This window comes from Salmo salar, chromosome 03, assembly GCF_965601325.2.
Source record: "Salmo salar chromosome 03, fSalSal1, whole genome shotgun sequence".
Classification (NCBI taxonomy): Eukaryota; Metazoa; Chordata; class Actinopteri; order Salmoniformes; family Salmonidae; genus Salmo; species Salmo salar.
Window position 1 is genome coordinate 3,107,501 of NC_138293.1, and position 26,435 is coordinate 3,133,935.

Sequence of the window (26,435 nt, forward strand, 5' to 3'; positions counted from 1 at the left end):
GCCAGGTGTGTCTGATGATGGTTGCCAGGTGCATGTAATGATGGTTGCCAGGTGTGTCTGATGATGGTTGCCAGGTGCGTGTAATGATGGTTGCCAGGTGTGTCTGATGATGGTTGCCAGGTGCGTGTAATGATGGTTGCCAGGTGCGGGTAATGATGGTTGCCAGGTGTGTCTGATGATGGTTGCCAGGTGCGTGTAATGATGGTTGCCAGGTGCGGGTAATAATGGTTGCCGGGTGCGTGAAATGATGGTTGCCGGGTGCGGGTAATGATGGTTGCCAGGTGCGGGTAATGATGGTTGCCAGGTGCGGGTAATAATGGTTGCCAGGTGCGTGTAATGATGGTTGCCAGGTGCATGTAATGATGGTTGCCAGGTGTTGGGAATGATGGTTGCCAGGTGCATGTAATGATGGTTGCCAGGTGCGTGTAATGATGGTTGCCAGGTGCGTGTAATGATGGTTGCCAGGTGCGGGTAATGATGGTTGCCAGGTGCGGGTAATGATGGTTGCCGGGTGCGTCTGATGATGGTTGCCAGGTGCGTGTAATGATGGTTGCCAGGTGCGGGTAATGATGGTTGCCAGGTGCATGTAATGATGGTTGCCAGGTGCGGGTAATGATGGTTGCCAGGTGCAGGTAATGATGGTTGCCAGGTGTGTCTGATGATGGTTGCCAGGTGGATGTAATGATGGTTGCCAGGTGCAGGTAATGATGGTTGCCGGGTGTGTCTGATGATGGTTGCCAGGTGCATGTAATGATGGTTGCCAGGTGCAGGTAATGATGGTTGCCAGGTGTGTCTGATGATGGTTGCCAGGTGTGTCTGATGATGGTTGCCAGGTGCATGTAATGATGGTTGCCAGGTGCGGGTAATGATGGTTGCCAGGTGTATCTGATGATGGTTGCCAGGTGCATGTAATGATGGTTGCCAGGTGCGGGTAATGATGGTTGCCAGGTGCATGTAATGATGGTTGCCAGGTGCGTGTAATGATGGTTGCCAGGTGCATGTAATGATGGTTGCCAGGTGCGTGTAATGATGGTTGCCAGGTGCGTGTAATGATGGTTGCCAGGTGCGTGTAATGATGGTTGCCAGGTGCGTGTAATGATGGTTGCCAGGTGCATGTAATGATGGTTGCCAGGTGCGTGTAATGATGGTTGCCGGGTGCGTGTAATGATGGTTGCCGGGTGCGTGTAATGATGGTTGCCGGGTGCGTGTAATGATGGTTGCCAGGTGCGTGTAATGATGGTTGCCAGGACCGGTGGTTGGTAAACCGGCGACATCGAACGCGAGAGTAAACGTGACAGCATGCATTATTTGTTGATTAAACCTTACATAATGATTGACATGTCATTGTGGCAGTAAGCAGAACAACAATACATGAAGCCATCTTTACTCTTCAGTGAATTGTTATTCAAATAAAATGTTTAGTTTGTTGAACAAATATATCAGAAATCTGATATCAAATTCACCTTCGGGGGAGAATTTTTTTATTAAAATGAAGAACACCTCCCCAAACATGATTAAAGTGACTAGTGTTCCATTATTAAAGTGGCCAGTGATTTCAAGTCTATTTATATAGGGCAGCAGCCTATATATATGCTAGTGATGGCTGTTTAGCAGTCTGATGGCCTTGAGATAGAAGCTTTTCTTCAGTCTCTCGGTCCCAGCTTTGATGCACCTGTACTGACCTCGCCTTCTGGATGATAGTGGGGTGAACAGGCAATGGCTCGGGTGGTTGTTGTCCTTGATGATCTTTTTGGCCTTCCTGTGACATCGGGTGCTGTAGGTGTCCTGGAGGGCAGATAGTTTGCCCCCGGTGATGTGTTGGGCAGACCGCACCATCCTCTGGAGAGCCCTGAGGTTGCGGGTGGTGCAGTTGCCGTACCAGGCAGTGATACAGCCCAACAGGATGCTCTCAATTGTGCATCTGTAAAAGTTTGTGAGTGTTTTAAGGGGCCAAGACAAATTTTGTCAGCCTCCTGAGGTTGAAGAGGCGCTGATGCTGTCCCTGTCTGAGGAACTTGACGCTTCCCACCTTCTCTATTGCAGTCCTGTCCAATGTGGATAGGGGGGTGCTCCCTCTGCTGTTTCCTGAAGTCCACGATCAGCTCCTTTGTTTTGTTGACGTTGAGGTTATTTTCCTGGCACCACACTCCAAGGGCCCTCACCTCCTCCCTGTAGGCGGTCTCGTCATTGTTGGCAATCAGGCCTACTACTGTTGTATCGTCTACAAACTTGATGATTGAGTTGGAGGCGTGTGTGGCCACACAGTCATGGGTGAACAGGGAATACAGGAGCGGGCTGAGCACGCACCCTTGTGTGGCACCTGTGTTGAGGATCAGCGAAGTGGAGGTGTTTTTTCCTACCTTCACCACCTGGGGTTCGCCCGTCAGGAAGTCCAGGAACCAGTTGCAAAGGGCGGGGGTCACTATAGAGATAATGTAGACACTATATACAGTGAGGGGAAAAAAGTATTTGATCCCCTGCTGATTTTGTACGTTTGCCCACTGACAAAGAAATGATCAGTCTATAATTTTAATGGTAGGTTTATTTGAACAGTGAGAGACAGAATAATAACAATAAAATCCAGAAAAACTCTTGTCCAGATGGGATAGGGCAGTGTGCAGTGCGATCTATTGGGGCGTGGATCTATTGGGGCGATAAGCAAATTAAAGTGGGTTTAGGGTGTTGGGTAAGGTATAGGTGATATGATCCTTGACTAGTCTCTCAAAGCACTTCATGATGACAGAAGTGAGTGCTACGGGGCGATAGTCATTTAGTTCAGTTACCTTTGCTTTCTTGGGTACAGGAACAATGGTGGACATCTTGAAGCATGTGGGGACAGCAGACTGGGATAGGGAGATATTGAATATGTCTGTAAACATTCCAGCCAGCTGTTTTGCGCATGCTCTGAAGACGCGGCTAAGGATGCCATCTGGGCTGACAACCTTGCAAGGGTTAACGTGCCCCGTCGGTGGCACTGTGTTATCCTCAAAGCAGGCGAAGAAGGTGTTTAGTTTGTCCGGAAGCTAGACGTCTGTGTCCGCGACATGGCTGGTTTTCCCTTTTGTAGTCGGTGATTGTCTGTAGACCCTGCCACATATGTCTCGTGTCTGAGCCGTTGAATTGCGATTCTGCTTTGTCTCTATACTGACGTTTTCATTGTTTGTTTGCCTTACGGCGGAAATAACTACACTGTTTGTATTCGGCCATATTCCCAGTCACCTTGCCATGGTTAAAAGCGATGGTTCACTCTCTCAGTTTTGCCGCCATCCATCCATGGTTTCTGGTTAGGGTAGGTTTTAATAGTGACAGTGGGTACAACATCTCCAATGCACTTCCTTATAAATTCACTCACTAAGTCAGCGTATAAATCGATGTTATTCTCTGAGGCTGCCTGGAATATTTCCCAGTCCATGTGATCAAAAGAATCTTGAAGAGTGGATTCCGATTGGTCAGACCACACGACTGAACAGTGTAACAAAACTAGGGCTTGTAGGACCTGCCATGTTGATAGTGCTATTAAGAAGGTAGAACAGCGCTTTATTATGGACATACTTCTCCCCATCTTAGCTACTATTGTATCAATATGCTTCGATCATGACAGTTTACAATCCAGGGTTACTCCAAGCAGTTTACTTCAACTTGCTCAATTTCCACATTATTTATTACAAGACATAGTTGAGGTTTAGGGTTTAGTGAATGATTTGTCCCAAATACAATGCTTTTAGTTTTAGAAATATTTAGGACTATCTTATTCCTTGCCACCCACTCTAAAACTAACTGCAACTCTTTGTTAAGTGTTGCAGTCATTTCAGTCGCTCTAGTAGCTGATGTGTATAGTGTTGAGTCATCGGCATACATAGACACTCTGGCTTTACTCCAAAAAAAAAGATTGAAAAAAGTAAGGGGCCTAGACAGCTGCCCTGGGGAATTCCTGATTCTGCCTGGATTATGTTGGAGAGGCTTCCATTAAAGAACACCCTCTGTGTTCTGTTAGACAGATAACTCTTTATCCACAATATAGCAGGCGGTGTAAAGCCATAACACATACGTTTTGCCAGCAGCAGACTATGATCGATAATGTCAAATGTCCGCACTGAAGTCTAACAAAACAGCCCCCACAATCTTTTTATCATCAATTTCTCTCAGCCAATCATCAGCCATTTGTGTAAGTGCTGTGCTTGTTGAGTGTCCTTCCCTATATCCATGCTGAAAGTCTGTTGTCAATTTGTTTACTGTAAAATAGCATTGTATCTGGTCAAACACAAAAACTTTACTAAAGGTTGGTAACAGGCTGATTTGGTTGACTATTTGAGCCAGTAAAGGGGTCTTTACTATTCTTAGGTCGCAGAATGACTTTTGCTTCCCTCCAGGCCTGAGGGCAACACACTCTCTAATAGGCTTAAATTGAAGATGTGGCAATATCGTCTGCTATTATCCTCAGTAATTTTCGATGCAAGTTGCCAGATCCCGGTGGCTTGTCGTTGTTGATAGACAGCAATAATTTTTTCACCTCTTCCACACTGACTCTACGGAATTCAAAATGACAATGCTTGTCTTTCATAATTTGGTCAGATATACTTGGTTGTGTAGTGTCAGCATTTGTTGCTGGCATGTCATGCCTAAATTTGCTAATCTTGCCAATGAAAAAATCATTAAAGTCGTTGGCAATATCAGTCGGTTTTGTGATGAATGAGCCATCTGATTTAATGAATGATGGAGTTGAGTTTGCTTTTTTCCCCAAAATATAATTTAAGGTGCTCCAAAACTTGTAACTATCATTCTTTATGTCATTTGTCTGTGTTTCATTGCCAATCGGTTGTGCAGCCAGACTTATTTGCCATTCCTTTTGCCTCATCCCTCTCAACCATTCAATCTTTTCATTTCCTCATCAATCCATGGGGATTTAATAGTTTGCTCGTCTATAGGGCATACTGACTGACTGACTGTTAAATCGTTCAAGTAGTTGGCAATATCAGTGGGTTTTGTGATGAATGAGCCATCTGATTCAATGAATGATGGAGCCGAGTTTGCCATTTTACCCAAAAAATGTATTTAAGGTGCGCCAAAGCTTTTAACTATCATTCTTTATGTAATCTACCATACCGGTCAAAAGTTTTAGAACACCTACTCTTTCAAAGGTTTTTCTTTATTTTGACTATTTTCTACATTGTGGAATAATAGTGAAGACATAAAAACTGTGAAAAAACACATATGGAATCATGTAGTAACCAAAAAAGTGTTAAACAAATTCTTCAAATAGCCACCCTTTACCTTGATGACAGCTTTGCACACTCTTGGCATTCTCTCAACCAGCTTCACCTGGAATGCTTTTCTAACAGTCTTGAAGGAGTTCCCACATGCTGTATGCTGAGGACTTGTTGGCTGCTTTTCCTTCACTCTGTGGTCCAACTCATCCCAAGCCATCTCAATTTGGTTGAGGTCGGGGGTTTGTGGAGGCCAGGTCATCTGATGAAGCACTCCATCACTCGTTTTTGGTAAAATATCCCTTACACAGCCTGGAGGTGTGTTGGGTCATTGTCCTGTTGAAAAACAAATGATAGTCCCACTAAGCCCAAACCAGATGGGATGGCGTATCACTGCAGAATGCTGTGGTAGCCATGCTGGTTAAGTGTGTATTGAATTCTAAATAAATCACAGACAGTGTCACCAGCAAAACACCCCCACAACATAACACCTCCTCCTCCATGCTTTACGGTGGGAAATACACATGCGGAGATCATCCGTTCACCCACACCTTGTCTTACAAAGACACTGCTGTTGGAACCAAAAATCTCCAATTTGGACTCATCAGACCAAAGGACAAATTTCCAACGGTCTAATGTCCATTGCTCGTGTTTCTTGGCCCAAGCAAGTTTCTTATTATTATTGGTGTCCTTTAGTAGTGGTTTCTTTGCAGCAAATCGACCATGAAGGCCTGATTTACACAGTCTCCTCTGAACAGTTTATGTTAAGATGAGTCTGTTACTTGAACTCTGTGAAGCATTTATTTGGGCTGTAATTTCTGAGGCTGGTATCTCTAATGAACTTATCCTCAGCAGCAGAGGTAACTCTGGGTCTTCCTTTCCTGTGGCGGTCCTCATGAGAGCCAGTTTCATCACAGCGGTTGATGGTTTTTGCGACTGAAATTGTCCGTATTGACTGTCCTTCATGTCTTAAAGTAATGATGTACTATCGTTTCTCTTTGCTTATTTGAGCTGTTCTTGCCATAATATGGACTTGATCTTTTACCAAATAGGGCTATCTTCTGTATACCACCCCTACCTTGTCACAACACAACTGATTGGCTCAAATGCACTAAGAAGGAAAGAAATTCCACAAATGAACTTTTAAGAAGGCACACCTGCATTCCATCTCATGAAGCTGGTTGAGAGAATGCCAAGAGTGTGCAAAGCTGTCATCAAGGCAAAGGGTGTCTATTTGAAGAATCTCAAATATAAAATATATTTTGATTTGTTTAACACTTCTTTGGTTACTACATGATTCCATATGTGTTATTTCATAGTTTTGATGTCTTCACTATTATTCTACAATGTAGAAAATAATAAAAATAAAGAAAAACCCTTGAATGAGTAGGTGTTATAAAACTTTTGACTGGTCCTGTATATACATATTATATTATATATATATATATATACTGTATATACAGCTCTACTGGAGTGTATCTTTGTTTCATTGCTGATCAGCTGTGCAGCAAGACTTATTTGCCATTCCTTTTTCCTCATCTCTCACAACCATACAATATTGCAATTCTTCATCAATCCACGGGGATTTAAGTTTTTACAGTAATTTTCTTAAATGGGTGCATGCTTATTAGTAACTGGAATAAGCAATTTCATAAATGTGTCGAGTGCAGCTTCTGGTTGGTCCTCATTACACGCCATAGACCAACAAATATTCTCGCTAATCTTGCCAATGAAAAAAATCATTAAAGTAGTTGGCAATATCAGTGGGTTTTGTGATGAATGAGCCATCTGATTCAATGAAGGATGGAGCCGAGTTTGCCTTTTTCCCAGAATTTCATTTAAGGTGCTCCAAAGCTTTTTACGATCATTCTTTATTTAATTTATCTTGGTTTCATAGTGTAGTTTCTTCTTCTTCTTTTTATTCAGTTTATTCACATGATTTCTCAATTTGCAATAAGTTTGCCAATCGGTTGTGCGGCCAGCTTTATTTGCCGTTCCTTTTGCCTCGTACCTCTCAACCATACAATTTTTCAATTCCTCATCAATTCCCAGTTTTTACAGTCATTTTCTTAATGGGTGCATGCTTATTAGCAACTGGAATAAGCAGTGTCTGTTTGCTCCTCATTACACTCTAGAAGGACAAGAAACGCACACCTATAAAGGCGAGGTGCTGGCTAGCGGAGTAGAAAACAAGGGAGAGCCGCACACTCTAGGAGCTCAGATGCAAAAATGTAATATCCAACGTTTCGACAGCCAAGCTGTCTTCATCAGGGTATTCATCATACCCTGATGAAGACAGCTTGGATGTCGAAACGTTGGATATTAAGAGTGTGCGGCTCTCCCTTGTTTTCAAGTGCTCCTCATTACACGAACTGATATTATTTACATCAACAACATAGGAATCACTACAAAACGTATTGTATGACCTCTTATACACTATAATTAGTCCCAGCCTTTGGAGCTTTGGTTTTCCTAGATATGGCTACTATATTGTGATCACTACATCTGATGGATCTGGATACTGCTTTCAAGATAATTTCTGCAGCATTATTAAAAGATGTGATCAATACATGTTGATGATTTAATTCCTGTGCTGTTTGTAACTACCCTGGTAGGTTGATTGATAACCTGAACCAGGTTGCAGCTCGAAGAAAGCTAGTAAATATTTAAATCACCCAGAGAATATACCTCTTTGTCGATATCACATACATCATCAAGAACTTCACACATTATCCAGATACTGACTGTTAGCACTTGGTGGTCTGTAGCAGCTTCCTACCAGAATGGGCTTTAGGTGAGGCAGATGAACCTGTAGCCATATTACTTCAACACTATTTAACATGAGATCCTCTCTAATTTTTACAGGAACGTGGTTCTGAATATAAACAGCAATACCTCCACCATTGGCATGTCTGTCTTTTCTGTAGATGTTATAACCTTGTATTTCTACCACAGTATCATCAAAGGTATTATCCAAGTGAGTTTCAGAGATAGTCAGAATATCATCATCTGTTACTAGTAAATTATTGATTTCATGAACCTTGTTTCTTAAGCTACATATGTTAACGTGGGATATTTTGAGCACTTTTCTTCTGGGATGCTTACTTGTTTTACTGGGAAGCTTAGCGGCAGTAGATATGCTTATGTTATTTATGTTAGTGCAGGGTGAGCTGCACACAGTGGACTTCCTCCTAGGGCACACTGGCTCAGTGCTAACAGTATAAATCTGGTTCATAGGCACATGATTACTGCATACAATAGCTGTAGGATCAGTAGAGGCATTCAGGGCAGTTAGAGGTTACAGTTACATTATTGTTATTTTTTTTTTACTATTATTTCACTTTTATTTAACCACACAAACAACAACACAGAGTTACACATTAACAAACATACAGTCAATAACACAATAGAAAAAGTCTATATACAGTGTGTGCAAATGTAGAAGAGAAGGGAGGTAAGGCAATAAATACGCCTAAGAGGCGAAAATAATTACAATTTAGCATTAATACTGGAGTGATAGATGTGCAGATGATGATGTGCAAGTAGAGATACTGGGGTGTAAAAGAGCAAGAGAATAAATAACAATATGGGGATGAGGTAGTTGGGTGGGCTATTTACAGATGGGCTATGTACAGGTACAGTGATCGGTAAGCTGCTCAGACAGCTGATGCTTAAAGTTAGAGAGGGAAATATAAGTCTCCAGCTTCAGTGATTTTTGCAATTCGTTCCAGTCATTGTCAGCAGAGAACTGGAAGGAAAGGCGACCAATTCCGTGTTGGCTTTGGGGATGACCAGTGAAATATACCTGCTGGAGTGCGTGCTACAGGTGGGTGCTGCTATGGTGACCAGTGAGCTGAGATAAGGTGGGGCTTTACCTAGCAAAGACTTATAGATGACCTGGAGTCAGTGGGTTTGGCGACAGATATGTAGTGAGGGCCAGCCAACGAGAGCATACAGGTCGCAGTGGTGGGTAGTATATGGGGCTTTGGTGATGTCGTGTCTTTGTTATTTTATCAAATCAATTCTCTGTAATTATTATTATGTGACTAAACGAATCATGTAAATGTAATTAACTAGGAAGTCGGGGCACCGAGGAAAATCTTCAGATTACAAAATTATAATTTTCCTAATATAACTCTTCAGATATTTTAATATCTAATTAGTCTTCTAATTAATGAATTATTCTTTACCTCACGTTAGTCTCATTTTGAACGTCGTAAATTGTTGGTAATCTGCACGAACCCAGCCTTTACTATGAATCATCCATACACCAATTGTCTTAATCATTTATTTACTAACTAACTAAATAATCACAGAAATGCATAAACAAACAAACAGTAGATATGGTTACAAGGAAATGATAGGCGAGGGTCCCTAGTGGGCAAAGCCGATATGGCGGCTTGGTGGACAAAGGGAAGTGGGTGTGGACTGAGAAGGACGGGAATTACAAGAGTCACTACACAGTTGATAATTATTAATTGAAATGCTAAGCCTCTGCACATGAACGCTCACTCATTCGGGAATCATTGCAATCAATATATATTTACGCTCAGTGTGTCGTCAGAGATCTCTGTTGGAATCGTCCATCTTTCTGTTGGAAAGTTCATCCGCTCGTCTCTCCATCTGCTTCCAAGAAGTCTTTCGTGGTTAGAATGGATACTTCAGAGTCCCTTTCAGAAATGTTCTTATGGAATAGATGTTTCGGCGGTTGTCGGTCCTCGCATTCAATGGTACATAATTTCTAGCTGCAGACTAGTAATTAGCATCGAAGAGTTGCTCTTATTCTGTCGGGATCGATAGTCTCAGAGTTTAAACACGTGGTATGGTTAGGAATTCAAAAACCCTTACAGCCTTAGCTTATACTGAGGTTTTTGTTTTCTCTACTCAAACCTTTGCTCCCTCAGCTGACCGAGGTAGGCATGGTCTCAAGAGGATTTCTTCAGGTGGGGGTTATATTCGAAACAGTAGAAAAGGGCTGTCCCATGACGCCAGACCAATGTCTGTGCTCACGGGGGCGGACCAATGACTTAGTTAAACTTTAAAGAGAATACAATTCTCTCACATTAATGGTTCAACATCACCTTACATCATTTCACAAATAGTTTCATCTTTACTCATTCATTTTATACAATAATTAGACTCAAACCTCATAACGGAGGCTCCTGTATAAACAGAGTTATGGTAATGTGGCTGTATTGTCTTTTATGTGGTCACAAACATGAAACAAAACGGATCGGGTCGTAGCTGGCTACTCCACCGACCGTTTACACATTCTCCAAAACATGGATATTGTTCAGTTCTCAAGTTCTGTGATGTAGAAGAAGTTCCTTTGTTCTACTGTGAAACTCTCTCTCTATACTGCATGGCCGGGGGGGAGAGGGTCTCCTCCAGGAATTTATGACCTGAGATAACAGAACCTGCATGTAGGAGGAAGAGAGAGGTGGTGAGAGAGAGGGGGATGTTACTCGCTATACCCAAAGAGGGCCACGTCATGACAAGGATCGGTAGGATAGTCAGTTTTACGAGGGTATGTTTGGTAGCATGAGAGAAGGAGGCTTTGTTGCGAAATAAGAAGCCAATTCTTGATTTAATTTTGGATTGGAGATGTTTAATATGAGTCTGGAAGGAGAATTTATAGTCGAACCAGACACCTAGGTATTTGTCCACATATTCTAAGTCAGAACCGTCCAGAGTAGTGATGCTAGTTGGGCGGGCGGGTACGGCAGTTGGAGGCCCCGGAAGGAGTGTTGTATGGCATTGAAGCTCGTTTGGAGGTTTGTTAACACAGTGTCCAAAGAAGGGCCAGAAGTATACAGAATGGTGTCGTCTGCGTAGAGGTGGATCAGAGAATTACCAGCAGCAAGAGCGACATCATTGATATATACAGAGAAGAGAGTCGGCCCAAGAATTGAACCCTGTGTCACCCCCATAGAGACTGCCAGAGGTCCGGACAACAGGCCCTCCGATTTGACACAATGAACTCTATCTGAGAAGTAGTTGGTGAGCCAGGTGAGGCAGTCATTTGAGAAACCAAGGCTATTGAGTCTGCCGATAAGAATGCGGTGATTGACAGAGTCGAAGCCTTGGCCAGGTCGATGAATACGGCTGGACAGTACTGTCTTTTATTGATGGCAGTTATGATATCGTTTAGGACCTTGAGCGTGGCTGAGGTGCACCCATGACCAGCTCGGAAACCAGATTGCATAGTGAAGAAGGTATGGTGGGATTCGAAATGGTCGGTGATCCGTTTGTTAACTTGGCTTTCGAAGACCTTAGAAAGGCAGGGCAGGATGGATATAGGTCTATAACAGTTTGGGTCTAGAGTGTCTCCCCCTTTGAAGAGGGGGATGACCGCGGCAGCTTTCCAATCTTTGGGGATCTCAGATGATACGAACGAGAGGTTGAACAGGTTAGTAATAGGGGTTGCAACAATTTCGGCTGATAATTTTAGAAAGAGAGGGTCCAGGTTGTCTAGCCCAGCTGATTTGTAGGGGACCAGATTTTGCAGCTATTTCAGAACATCAGTTGTCTGGATTTGGGTGAAGGAGAAACAGTCAGTCAGTCAGTATGCTCTTTGGACGAGCAAACAGTCACTCAGTCGGTATGCCCTCTGGACGAGCCAACAATCAGTCAGTCAGTATGCCCTCTGGATGAGCCAACAGTCAGTCAGACAATCAGTATGCCCCATGGACGAGCAAACAGTCAGTCAGTCAGTCAGTATGCCCTCTGGACGAGCAAACAGTCAGTCAGTCGGTATGCCCTCTGGACGAGCCAACAGTCAGTCAGTCAGTATGCCCTCTGGACGAGCCAACAGTCAGTCAATATGCCCTATTGACGAGCCTTCAGTCAGTCAGACAGTATGCCCTCTGGATGAGTCAACAGTCAGTCAGTCAGTAAAAACCCCAGTCGACCCTGCCTTTCTGATACTGTTAAAACCCCAGTCTACCCTGCCTTTCTGATACTGTTAAAACCCCAGTCTACCCTACCTTTCTGATAATGTTAAAACCCCAGTCTACCCTGCCTTTCTGATACAGTAAAAACCCCAGTCTACCCTACCTTTCTGATACTGTTAAAACCCCAGTCTACCCTACCTTTCTGATACTGTTAAAACCCCAGTCTACCCTACCTTTCTGATACTGTTAAAACCCCAGTCTACCCTACCTTTCTGATACTGTTAAAACCCCAGTCTACCCTACCTTTCTGATACTGTTAAAACCCCAGTCTACCCTGCCTTTCTGATACTGTTAAAACCCCAGTCTACCCTACCTTTCTGATACTGTTAAAACCCCAGTCTACCCTGCCTTTCTGATACTGTTAAAACCCCAGTCTACCCTACCTTTCTGATACTGTTAAAACCCCAGTCTACCCTACCTTTCTGATACTGTTAAAACCCCAGTCTACCCTGCCTTTCTGATACTGTTAAAACCCCAGTCTACCCTACCTTTCTGATACTGTTAAAACCCCAGTCTACCCTGCCTTTCTGATACAGTAAAAACCCCAGTCTACCCTGCCTTTCTGATACTGTTAAAACCCCAGTCTACCCTGCCTTTCTGATACTGTTAAAACCCCAGTCTACCCTGCCTTTCTGATACTGTTAAAACCCCAGTCTACCCTACCTTTCTGATACAGTTAAAACCCCAGTCTACCCTACCTTTCTGATACTGTTAAAACCCCAGTCTACCCTACCTTTCTGATACTGTTAAAACCCCAGTCGACCCTACCTTTCTGATACTGTTAAAACCCCAGTCTACCCTGCCTTTCTGATACTGTTAAAACCCCAGTCTACCCTGCCTTTCTGATACTGTTAAAACCCCAGTCTACCCTGCCTTTCTGATACTGTTAAAACCCCAGTCTACCCTACCTTTCTGATACTGTTAAAACCCCAGTCTACCCTGCCTTTCTGATACTGTTAAAACCCCAGTCTACCCTACCTTTCTGATACTGTTAAAACCCCAGTCTACCCTGCCTTTCTGATACAGTTAAAACCCCAGTCGACCCTGCCTTTCTGATAGAGTTAAAACCCCAGTCTACCCTGCCTTTCTGATACAGTTAAACCCCAGTCTACCCTGCCTTTCTGATACTGTTAAAACCCCAGTCTACCCTGCCTTTCTGATACTGTTAAAACCCCAGTCTACCCTGCCTTTCTGATACAGTAAAAACCCCAGTCTACCCTGCCTTTCTGATACAGTTAAAACCCCAGTCTACCCTGCCTTTCTGATACAGTAAAAACCCCAGTCTACCCTGCCTTTCTGATACTGTTAAAACCCCAGTCTACCCTGCCTTTCTGATACAGTAAAAACCCCAGTCTACCCTGCCTTTCTGATACAGTTAAAACCCCAGTCTACCCTGCCTTTCTGATACTGTTAAAACCCCAGTCTACCCTGCCTTTCTGATACTGTTAAAACCCCAGTCTACCCTACCTTTCTGATACAGTAAAAACCCCAGTCTACCCTGCCTTTCTGATACTGTTAAAACCCCAGTCTACCCTGCCTTTCTGATACAGTTAAAACCCAGTCTACCCTGCCTTTCTGTTACTGTTAAAACTGTTCAGCCCCACAGTGAGCAGCCAACCTGATGGATTTCTCTACCCAGACTCCCCGTTGATACCCAGACTCCCCGTTGATACCCACCCGCTGTTGCTGTCAAAAAAAATTATAATGTTGCAGCTGCATACAGTTTGTTCCAAATGGCACCCTATTCCCTATATAATGCACTACTTTAGACCAGTGCCCTATTCCATATATAGTGCACTACTTTAGACCAGAGCCCTATTCCATATATAGTGCACTACTTTACACCAGAGCCCTATTCCATATATAGTACACTACTTTAGACCAGAGCCCTATTCCATATATAGTGCACTACTTTAGACCAGGGCCCTATTCCATATATAGTGCACTACTTTAGACCAGAGCCCTATTCAATATATGGTGCACTACTTTAGACCAGAGCCCTATTCCATATATAGTGCACTACATTTACCTTTTACATTTTAGTCATTTAGCAGACACTCTAATCCAGATCGATTTACAGTCAGTCCATTAATCTCCAGATAGCTAGGTGGACCAGTCAGTACATTCATCTCCAGATAGCTAGGTGGACCAGTCATAGTCAGTCCATTCATCTCCAGATAGCTAGGTGGACCAGTCATAGTCAGTCCATTAATCTCCAGATAGATAGCTAGGTGGACCAGTCAGTACATTCATCTCCAGATAGCTAGGTGGACCAGTCATAGTCAGTCCATTCATCTCCAGATAGCTAGGTGGACCAGTCATAGTCAGTACATTCATCTCCAGATAGCTAGGTGGACCAGTCATAGTCAGTACATTCATCTCCAGATAGATAGCTAGGTGGACCAGTCATAGTCAGTACATTCATCTCCAGATAGCTAGGTGGACCAGTCATAGTCAGTACATTCATCTCCAGATAGCTAGGTGGACCAGTCATAGTCAGTCCATTCATCTCCAGATAGCTAGGTGGACCAGTCAGTACATTCATCTCCAGATAGCTAGGTGGACCAGTCAGTACATTCATCTCCAGATAGCTAGGTGGACCAGTCATAGTCAGTACATTCATCTCCAGATAGCTAGGTGGACCAGTCATAGTCAGTACATTCATCTCCAGATAGCTAGGTGGACCAGTCATAGTCAGTACATTCATCTCCAGATAGCTAGGTGGACCAGTCATAGTCAGTACATTCATCTCCAGATAGCTAGGTGGACCAGTCATAGTCAGTCCATTGATCTCCAGATAGCTAGGTGGACCAGTCAGTACATTCATCTCCAGATAGCTAGGTGGACCAGTCATAGTCAGTACATTCATCTCCAGATAGATAGCTAGGTGGACCAGTCATAGTCAGTACATTCATCTCCAGATAGCTAGGTGGACCAGTCATAGTCAGTACATTCATCTCCAGATAGCTAGGTGGACCAGTCATAGTCAGTCCATTCATCTCCAGATAGCTAGGTGGACCAGTCAGTACATTCATCTCCAGATTGCTAGGTGGACCAGTCATAGTCAGTACATTCATCTTCAGATAGCTAGGTGGACCAGTCATAGTCAGTACATTCATCTCCAGATAGCTAGGTGGACCAGTCATAGTCAGTCCATTCATCTCCAGATAGCTAGGTGAACCAGTCAGTACATTCATCTCCAGATAGCTAGGTGGGCCAGTCAGTACATTCATCTTCAGATAGCTAGGTGGACCAGTCATAGTCAGTCCATTAATCTCCAGATAGCTAGGTGGACCAGTCATAGTCAGTACATTCATCTCCAGATAGCTAGGTGGACCAGTCATAGTCAGTACATTCATCTCCAGATAGCTAGGTGGACCAGTCATAGTCAGTACATTAATCTCCAGATAGCTAGGTGGACCAGTCAGTACATTCATCTCCAGATAGCTAGGTGGACCAGTCATAGTCAGTACATTCATCTCCAGATAGCTAGGTGGGACAACCACATATCACAGGCATAGAAAGTACATTTTTCCTCATTAAAGTAGCTATCAGTAGTCAGAGATAGAAAGGGAGGGGGGGTCAAATGCAAGTACTGGTTAAGGGTGAGGCGGAGGATTATTTAAGATTCTGTTTGAAAAGGAAGATGGGCAGGGACTCTGCTGTCCTAGCTTCAGCGAGAAGCTGGTTCCGCCATTGGAGTGCTAGAACAGAGAACAGTTTGGACTGGTCTGAGCGGGAGCTGCCCTCCCGTAGGGGTGGGAGAGCCAAGAGACCAGAGGTGGCAGAACGGAGTACTCGGGTTGGGGTGTAGGGTTTGATCATAGCCTGAAGGTAGGGAGGGTCAGTTCATCTTGCTGCTCTGTAGGTAAGCACCATGGTCTGGTAGTGGATGAGAGCTTCAACTGGAAGCCAGTGGAGTGTGAGGAGAAGCGGGGTGACATGAGAGAACTTGGGAAGGTTGAAAACCAGGCGGGCTGCAGCGTTCTGGATTACGTTGCAGGGGTTTGATGTCACAAGTGGGGAGCCCAGCCCATCAGCGAGTTGCAGTAGTCCAGACTGGAGAGGGCCTAGAACCGAGCACTGGGGGACACCAGTAGTGAGAGTACGTGATGCAGACACAGATCCTCTCCACGTCACCTGGTAGGAGAGACCTGCCAGGTAGGATGCAATCCAAGAGTGTGCCGAGCCTGAGACGGCCAACCCTGAGAGGGTGGAGAGGAGGATCTGATGGTTCACGATGTCGAAGGCAGCAGATAGATCTAGGAGGATGAGAACAGAGGAGAGAGAGTCAGCTTTGGCAGTGCGGAGAGAGCCTCCGTGACACAGAGAAGAGCAGTCTCCGTCTTGAAGCCTGACTGGTTTAAGGTCAATGAAGATTGTTCTGAGAGAGATAACCAGAAAGTTAATCAGAGACAGCACGCTCAAGTGTTTTGGAAACAAAAGAAAGATGGGATACAGGTCTTTTTAGTTCTTGACGTCAGGTGAGTCAAGTGTTGGTTTCTTGAGGATGGGAGCAGCCAGTGGTCAGGGATGAGGATGAGGGAAGTGAGGAATGGGAGAAGGTCTCCAGAGATGTTCTGGAGGATGGGATGGGGGGGTTGAGCAGGCAGGTTGTCTGGTGGCCAGACCTTACTCACCGCAGGATGTCATGTGGGGGGAGACTCAATAAGGGGGAAGGGGGTGGAGGATTATGGAGGGAGAGGAAGGTGGGATAATTATGCCTCTAGTAAAGATGAGGTCAAGTGTATCACCGGCCTTGTGAATTAGAAGGGATTGGGAAAGGGTGAGGTCAAAAGAGACAAGTAAGGGGGAAAAGAGAGAGTTGGAAATAAATTAATTCGAAAGCAGACGTCGGGAGGTTGAAGTCGCCAAGTACGAAGAGCGGTGAGCCATCGTCAAGGAAATGAGTTCATCAAAGTGTCAAGCTCATTGAGGAACTCTCCAAGGGCACCTGGTGGGCGATAGATGACAACAATGTTAAGCTTGAGTGGACAAGTGACAGTGACAGCATGGACTTCAAATGAGATAGACAGGTAAGAGAGAGAGAAAAGAGAAAATCTCCACTTAGGAGAAATGTATAACCACCACAACGACCTGATGGTCTCGGACTATGAGAGAAAACATACTCAGATGAAGAAAAAGCAGATGGAGTAGCAGTGTAGTAGCAGTAGCAGTGTAGTAGCAGTGCAGTAGCAGTAGCAGTGCAGTAGCAGTGTAGTAGCAGTGCACTAGCAGTAGCAGTGTAGTAGCAGTGCACTAGCAGTAGCAGTAGCAGTGTAGTAGCAGTAGCAGTGCAGTAGCAGTGTAGTAGCAGTAGCAGTGTACTAGCAGTGCAGTAGCAGTGCACTAGCAGTAGCAGTAGCAGTGCAGTAGCAGTGTAGTAGCAGTGCACTAGCAGTAGCAGTGTACTAGCAGTGCAGTAGCAGTGCACTAGCAGTAGCAGTGCAGTAGCAGTAGCAGTGCAGTAGCAGTGCACTAGCAGTAGCAGTGTACTAGCAGTGCAGTGCAGGCAGTGCAGTAGCAGTGCAGTAGCAGTGTAGTAGCAGTAGCAGTGCAGTAGCAGTAGCAGGTGTGCAGGCCTAGCAGTGCGGACTAGCAGTGCAGTAGCAGTGCACTAGCAGTAGCAGTAGCAGTGCAGTAGCAGTGTAGTAGCAGTGCACTAGCAGTAGCAGTGTACTAGCAGTGCAGTAGCAGTGCCAGCGTGCAGGCAGTAGCAGGCCTGCAGTAGCAGTGCACTAGCAGTAGCAGTGCAGTAGCAGTAGCAGTGTACTAGCAGTAGCAGTGCAGTAGCAGTAGCAGTGTACTAGCAGTGCAGTAGCAGTAGCAGTGTACTAGCAGTAGCAATGCAGTAGCAGTAGAAGTGCAGTAGCAGTAGCAGTGTGCTAGCAGTAGCAGTGTGCTAGCAGTAGCAGTGTACTAGCAGTAGCAGTAGCAGTGCAGTAGCAGGGCAGTAGCAGTGTAGTAGCAGTGCAGTAGCAGTAGCAGTACAGTAGCAGTAGCAGTACAGTAGCAGTGTACTAGCAGTAGCAATGCAGTAGCAGTAGAAGTGCAGTAGCAGTAGCAGTGTGCTAGCAGTAGCAGTGTGCTAGCAGTAGCAGTGTGCTAGCAGTAGCAGTGCAGTAGCAGTGCAGTAGCAGTACAGTAGCAGTACAGTAGCAGTAGCAGTAGCAGTAGCTTTTTCAGAATTAGAAGTGTGTTGGCCAATGCCAGGATGAATATTGTAAATACATTTTGCTATCGTGGGTTAGAATGAATCCCAGCCTTAGTTTCTCCGTTTTCTCTCTCTCTCTCTCTCTCTCTCTCAATTTCAATTTCAATTTAAGGGCTTTATTGGCATGGGAAAATATATGTTAACATTACCAAAGCAAGTGAAGTAGATAATAAACAAAAGTGAAAGAACTAAAAGTGTTGAGTAAATATTACAGACATTTCAGATGTCATATTATGTGAAGGGCCATCTTGTCTCTCAGCTCGTTCACGGCTTTGTGGAAGTTACCTTTGGCGCTGATGTTTAGGTCCGAGGTATGTATAGTTTTTTTGTGTGCTCCAGGGAAACAGTGTCTAGATGGAATTAGTATTTGTCGTCCTGGCGACTGGACATATCTCTTACTGAGATTTACTGTCAGGACCCAGGTCTGACAGAATCTGTGCAGAAGATCTACAGTTGAAGTCGGAAGTTTACATACACCTTAGCCAAATACATTTAAACTCAGTTTTTCACAATTCCTGACATTTAATCTGTGTAAAACGTTCCCTGTCTTAGGTCAGTTAGGATCACCACTTTATTTTAAGAATGTGAAATGTCAGAATAATAGTAGAGAGAATTATTTATTTCAGCTTTTATTTCTTTCATCACATTCCCAGTGGGTCAGAAGTTTACATACACTCAATTAGTATTTGGTAGCATTGCCTTTAAATTCTTTAGCTTGGGTCAAACGTTTCGGGTAGCCTTCCACAAGCTTCCCACAATAAGTTGGGTGAATTTTGGCCCATTCCTCCTGACAGAGCTGGTGTAACTGAGTCAGGTTTGTAGGCCTCTTTGCTCGCACACGCTTTTTCAGTTCTGCCCACAAATTTTCTATAGGATTGAGGTCAGGGCTTTGTGATGGCCACTCCAATACCTTGACTTTGTTGTCCTTAAGCCATTTTGCCACAACTTTGGAAGTATGCTTGGGGTCATTGTCCATTTGGAAGACCCATTTGCGACCAAGCTTTAACTTCCTGACTGATGTCTTGAGATGTTGCTTCAATATATCCACATAATTTTCCGTCCTCATGATGCCATCTATTTTGTGAAGTGCACCAGTCCCTCCTGCACCAAAGCACCCCCACAACATGATGCTGCCACCCCCGTGCTTCACGGTTGGGATGGGGTTCTTCGGCTTGCAAGCCCCCCCCTTTTTCCTCCAAACATAACGATGATCATTGTGGCAAAACAGTTCTATTTTTGTTTCATCAGACCAGAGGACATTTCTCCAAAAAGTACAATCTCTGTCCTCATGTGCAGTTGTAAACCGTAGTCTGGCTTATTATGGCGGTTTTGGAGCAGCGGCTTCTTCCTTGCTGAGCGGCCTTTCAGGTTATGTCGATATAGGACTCGTTTTACTGTGGATATAGATACTTTTGTACCTGTTTCCTCCAGCATCTTCACAAGGTCCTTTGCTGTTGTTCTGGGATGGATTTGTAATTTTCGCACAAAAGTACGTTCATCTCTAGGAGACAGAACGTGTCTCCTTCCTGAGCGGTATGACGGCTGTGTGGTCCCATGGTGTTTATACTTGCGTACTATTGTTTGTACAGATGAACGTGGTACCTTCAGGCATTTGGAAATTGCTCCCAATGGTGAACCAGATGTGTGAAGGTCTACAATTTTTTTCTGAGGTCTTGGCTGATTTCTTTTGATTTTCCCATGATGTCAAGCGAAGAGGCACTGAGTTTGAAGTTAGGCCTTGAAATACATCCACAGGTACACCTCCAATTGACTCAAATGATGTAAATTAGCCTATCAGAAGCTTCTAAAGCCATCACATCATTTTCTGGAATTTTTCAAGCTGTTTAAAGGCACAGACAACTTAGTGTATGTTAACTTCTGACCAACTGGAATTGTGATACAGTGAATTATACAGTGAAATAATCTGTCTGTAAACAATTGTTTTAAAAATGACTTGTGTCATGCACAAAGTAGATGTCTTAACCGACTTGGCAAAACTATAGTTTGATAACAAGAAATTTGTGGAGTGGTTGAAAAACAAGTTTTAATGACTCCAACTTAAGTTTATGTAAACTTCCGACTTCAACTGTATATACAGTGATAGAGTAGGGATTGGAACCAGGTGTGTGTAATGATGACGAGACAAGTCCGGGGTTGATGAGTGAAGGGCATTTGCCATCAGCAGATTCGGCAGCAGCTAGAAGGCCGGCGATGCCGAACGCCTGAGCTGGACAGGAGGGGGAACCAAAGCGAAGGCTGGTGTGAAAATTACATTTAAACTACTCAATCAGTGTGAGGAGTGAAGTCTGATGGGCATTGACTAGAGCAGTGAAGTCAGGTGTAGTTTCTGATGTCGCTATGCGCAGGATTACTGAGAGGTGAGAGTCAGTTAGAGATGATCTGTCTGTTCACATACATAGGTTGACCCAAACATCTTCTGAGCATGACTCCAATTCTTTGGAAAGTTTTGTTCATCGAGAGATGCATAGAACTTAGACAGTGACATTTGTTTGGAATAGTTCTCCAATCACTGCATCAGACTGAAGATCGATAAGCTCAAGTTGCAGGTCAGTGGGAGCGTTATCCACATTGAAGGTGAAAGGTAGAGGAAACCAACAGCAAGTCATTTTCCAACACTTTGAAATCTTCAAAATGACGAGAAAACTCACCGTTCAAAGCACGTAGCAGCGATGTATACTTCTCCCATTGGTCATCTGATAGGGAACAGACTAGTAGTGTTGGAAGGTGGGTGAGATTGTTCTCATCTGATAGGGAACAGACTAGTAGTGTTGGAAGGAAGGTGGGTGAGATTGTTCTCATCTGATAGGGAACAGACCAGTAGTGTTGGAAGGTGGGTGAGATTGTTCTCATCTGATAGGGAACAGACCAGTAGTGTTGGAAGGAAGGTGGGTGAGATTGTTCTCTTCTGATAGGGAACAGACTAGTAGTGTTGGAAGGAAGGTGGGTGAGATTGTTCTCATTTGATAGGGAACAGACCAGTAGTGTTGGAAGGTGGGTGAGATTGTTCTCATCTGATAGGGAACAGACTAGTAGTGTTGGAAGGAAGGTGGGTGAGATTGTTCTCTTCTGATAGGGAACAGACTAGTAGTGTTGGAAGGTGGGTGAGATTGTTCTCATCTGATAGGGAACAGACTAGTAGTGTTGGAAGGTGGGTGAGATTGTTCTCATCTGATAGGGAACAGACCAGTAGTGTTGGAAGGTGGGTGAGATTGTTCTCATCTGATAGGGAACAGACTAGTAGTGTTGGAAGGTGGGTGAGATTGTTCTCATCTGATAGGGAACAGACTAGTAGTGTCAGAAGGTGGGTGAGACTGTTGGCTTCTACTTGGCGGGTCAGGAGGAGTAATTTTCCCTTGAAGGCTTTGACAAGGCTTTACATCTGATGTGCAAAATGGCCGATCCCTTGTAGTTTGGAATTCAGTTCATTCATGAAGGCCATGATGTCCACGGCGAAGGCAAAATCAGCCAATCATTCTTTATCTTGCAGTTGAGGGAAATCCACATATTTTCCTTTCATTTGCAAAAACTCTGCCATCTCCGACTTCAGGTCCCACACCCTTTTAAGCACCTTCCCCAAACTCCGCCATCTCACGTTTGTGTGGTAGGGGAGATCTGCATGACTCTGACTCTTCCAACAGTGAGACAAACTGTCTGGGGTTTAAAGATTTTGCTCTTATGAAGTTTACCACTTTAGTGACTGTATCCACAACATGGCTCATTTTCAGAACACATTTACAGAGCACCTCCTGATGAATAATGCAATGCAGGAAAATACTTTTCTGATCTGGGTTCAGCTCAGCTACTTGATCTTGTATCCTTTTCAAAAGGCCAACGTTTTTTCCTGTCAAGTTTGGCCACCCATCAGTGGTCACATTGGATAACTTTACAAAACTCAGTCCCAGCTTTGCCACACACTTATTAACCTCCTCCAATAAATATTTCCCTGTGGTTGTGCTCTTCATTGACTGCTCTGAAGCAAACTCCTCTGTAGTTTCAAAGTCTGGGGTTCTGAGGTTCTGGGGTTCTGGGGTTATGGAGTTATGGGGTTATGGAGTTCTGGGGTTATGGAGTTATGGGGTTATGGAGTTATGGGGTTCTGGGGTTCTGGAGTTATGGAGTTATGGGGTTATGGAGTTCTGGGGTTATGGAGTTCTGGGGTTATGGAGTTCTGGGGTTCTGGGGTTATGGAGTTATGGGGTTATGGAGTTCTGGGGTTATGGAGTTATGGGGTTATGGAGTTCTGGGGTTATGGGGTTATGGGGTTATGGAGTTCTGGGGTTATGGAGTTCTGGGGTTATGGAGTTATGGGGTTATGGAGTTATGGGGTTCTGGAGTTCTGGGGTTCTGGAGTTCTGGGGTTATGGGGTTATGGGGTTATGGGGTTCTGGGGTTATGGAGTTATGGGGTTATGGAGTTCTGGGGTTATGGAGTTATGGGGTTATGGAGTTATGGGGTTCTGGGGTTATGGGGTTATGGAGTTCTGGGGTTATGGAGTTCTGGGGTTCTGGAGTTCTGGGGTTATGGAGTTCTGGGGTTATGGAGTTCTGGGGTTCTGGGGTTATGGAGTTATGGAGTTATGGGGTTATGAAGTTCTGGGGTTCTGGAGTTCTGGGGTTTTGGGGTTTTGCCTCGTAAGAATATCAACAACTGTGCTGTGTCATGTGCATCACTGCTCTCATCCAGGGCCAAGGAGAAGTAGGTGAAATCCTTGTCTTTCAACTGTTGTTCCATATTCTCTGCAATGTCCTCAACACTGTTCGTCTTGACAGGGAAACATTTTCAAACAGCTCTTTCTTGTCGGGGCAATGTTTTGCTGCAGAGTCAATTAAACATTCTTTAATGAATTCAGCGAATGGCTTGATATGTTTTTAGCATTTTTTTGTGGACAGCAATTCTGTTGTTTGCTGAATGCAGTTTTGTGAAAAGTCCTCGCTGCTTTTGCAACTGAGAAAGCAACTCTTTTGATGAACTTGCCCTCTGCTCAGAAGACATATTCCTATATTTCTCTGCTTCGTCTGGAAGTGTCGGGACAAGTTCTAGTCTTTCAAGACAGCGATGCTTTCCCTGATACCTCAATAAAGGTACTTTCCTTCTCTTTGAAATCTTTGAAAAACCATTTTTTTTGAGCAATTTGTATTTACTATGCTTGTATGCTACTATTTGTAACTTTGACGTGTGTGTCAACCTGTCAGTCACTGTCTGTCTGTGTGTAGTTGTTATTTATACGTGCCTTCAAAATAAATGCCGCAAAAGAGGTGGGAGTAAAATCATTACATAAAGGCGATATTTTCATTGGGCTTTTTTATTTATTTTTTTATTTTTAAACTTAACTATCTCAAATTCTTTATGTGATCTGAGCATGATTCCGCGGGTCGTATTGAATCAGGTCACGGGCCAACATACGGCCCCCGGGCCGGCCTCTGCCCAGACCTGATGTCTATGTTTTTGCTCGTTGTTCTTTGTTACAGAGCCAAAAAGATTGGAGAAGTAGTTTAACCATACATCTCCATTTTGGATAGATAACACTTTGTGTTGTTATTTGTTTAGTGTTCCAATTCTCCCAGAAGTCGTTATATTCTATGGATTCTTCAATCACATTGAGCTGATTTCTGACGTGCTGTTCCTTCTTATTCCGTAGTGTATTTCTGTATTGTTTTAGTGATTCACCGTAGTGAAGGCGTAAGGCTCAGGTTTTCTGGGTCTCTGTTTTTGTTTGGAGAGGTTTCTACATTTCTTTCTTAGGTTTTTGCATTCTTCATCAAACCATTTGTCATTGCTGTTAATTATCTCTCTCTCTCTCTCTCACTCAAATTCAATTTAAGGGGCTTTATTGGCATGGCAAACATATGTTTACATTGCGAAAGCAAGTGAAATAGATAATAAACAAAAGTGAAATAAACAAAAAATGAACAGTAAACATTACACTCACAAAAGTTCCAAAAGAATAAAGACATTGCAAATGTCATATTATGTCTATACTCTATATACAGTGTTGTAACGATGTGCGAATAGTTAAAGTACAAAAGGGAAAATAAATCAACATAAATATGGGTTGTATTTACAATGGTGTTTGTTCTTCACTGGTTGCCCTTTTCTTGTAGCAACAGGTCTTGCTGCTAATTCTTTCTATCCCTCCGTCCCTCCCTGCTCTATCTTTCTCGTTGTCTTCTCTCTCTCTCTTTTTTCTATTTCTCTTTATAATTCTATCCATCTGTCATCTTGGCTTTTCTCTAGGATAGTTTTCTATGGCTGCGTTTACAGTCAGACCAATTCTGATATTTTTTCCACTGTTCTGCCTCACACACACACACACACACACACACACACACACACACACAGAGAGAGAGAGAGAGCGCAACACCACATTGCCTGTCTTCTGTTCTGTTATGTTTAACCAGCAGCTGGTGTTGACTGGCTCATGTTCTATGGATGAGTAGGAACATTTTGGAATATGGAACCTTAGAACTATAGAATGTGGAACCTTAGAACTATAGAATGTGGAACCTTAGAACATGGAACCTTAGAACTATAGAATATGGAACCTTCGAACTATAGAATATGGAACTGTTCTGAAAGAGAGAGTAGAGTCTCATTATTTGAAAAGGTTTTTATATCACCTAGAATTAATTACATTTAATGTGAGTTGTAGTTATTATAAAGTAGCACATTGTGAGCATCTAATTAAAGTACTGTAGCAGTTTTATAGCAAATGGCACCTCACAGGCGTCCTGTTCTTGACGTTGATTATAACAATTTCTGACAAGACATTTAGTCCAGGGAGGACGTAGACCGATTTACACTCTCCTATTTTACACAGCAGGAGACCTACTTCACTTAAGCCGGTCAGGTTGAGTGGCATGAGAGAGAAAGAGAGAGAAAAAGAGAGAGAACGAGAAGGAGAAAGAGAACGAGAGAGAGAACGAGAGGGAGAGAGAGAGAGAGAGAGAGAGAGAGAGAGAGAGAGAGAGAGAGAGAGAGAGAGAGAGAGAGAGAGAAAGAAAATATGACATTATTCAGCTAGAGTAGCTCTCTCCCTACCTCTAGAGGGCTTCACAGCCAGCCAGGTCACTCGTGATACAAGTCAGTAATCGACGTACATCCATGAGGACGTCGGCAGATTAAGTGGAAAGCAGCCACATAGGGCAACAGTGAGCACTGTTACCTTACGCAACTGCCTCCGAATTCAAAGGTTATATGTTCGAATCCAGTGATAGAAAGTCATTTGTTTATTTATTCGGCGTTAATGCCTGAACTTGATCTTAAACACTTTGAAATTTGACGTTAGAAAAACCTAGTGGGAACGTCTAATTCTGACGTGAGACTGTGAGAGCTGGTTGTCACAGCAGCGTACCTCTACGTCAGCCTCACTGGGAATTACATTATTCTACTTCCATGCTCTTTACTCCAGGTTAAGTGCAAGCTCTGTCTGTCACGTGAGACAATGTAGGCCTATATGACTGGATATATAGAACCGCTTCTCCTGGGAGTTTTAAGCCACCTGAACTAGACAACTACACCTGGACTAGACAACTACACCTGGACTAGACAACTACACCTGAACTAGGCAACTACACCTGGACTAGACTAGACAACTACACCTGAACTAGACAACTACACCTGGACTAGACAACTACACCTGGACTAGACAACTACACCTGAACTAGACAACTACACCTGGACTAGACTAGACAACTACACCTGGACTAGACTAGACAACTACACCTGGACTAGACTAGACAACTACACCTGGACTAGACTAGACAACTACACCTGGACTAGACTAGACAACTACACCTGGACTAGACAACTACACCTGGACTAGACAACTACACCTGGACTAGACAACTACACCTGAACTAGACAACTACACCTGGACTAGACTAGACAACTACACCTGGACTAGACAACTACACCTGAACTAGACAACTACACCTGGACTAGACAACTACACCTGGACTAGACAACTACACCTGGACTAGACTAGACAACTACACCTGAACTAGACTAGACAACTACACCTGGACTAGACTAGACAACTACACC

The 26,435-nt window shown here is 43.8% G+C and overlaps 1 protein-coding gene across 3 annotated transcripts in view; it reads left to right on the top strand.

The window, feature by feature from the left end:
* ak5 (adenylate kinase 5) overlaps positions 1 to 26,435 on the top strand; it is a 197,447-nt gene that overhangs the window by 113,477 nt on the left and 57,535 nt on the right. The window lies entirely within an intron of this gene.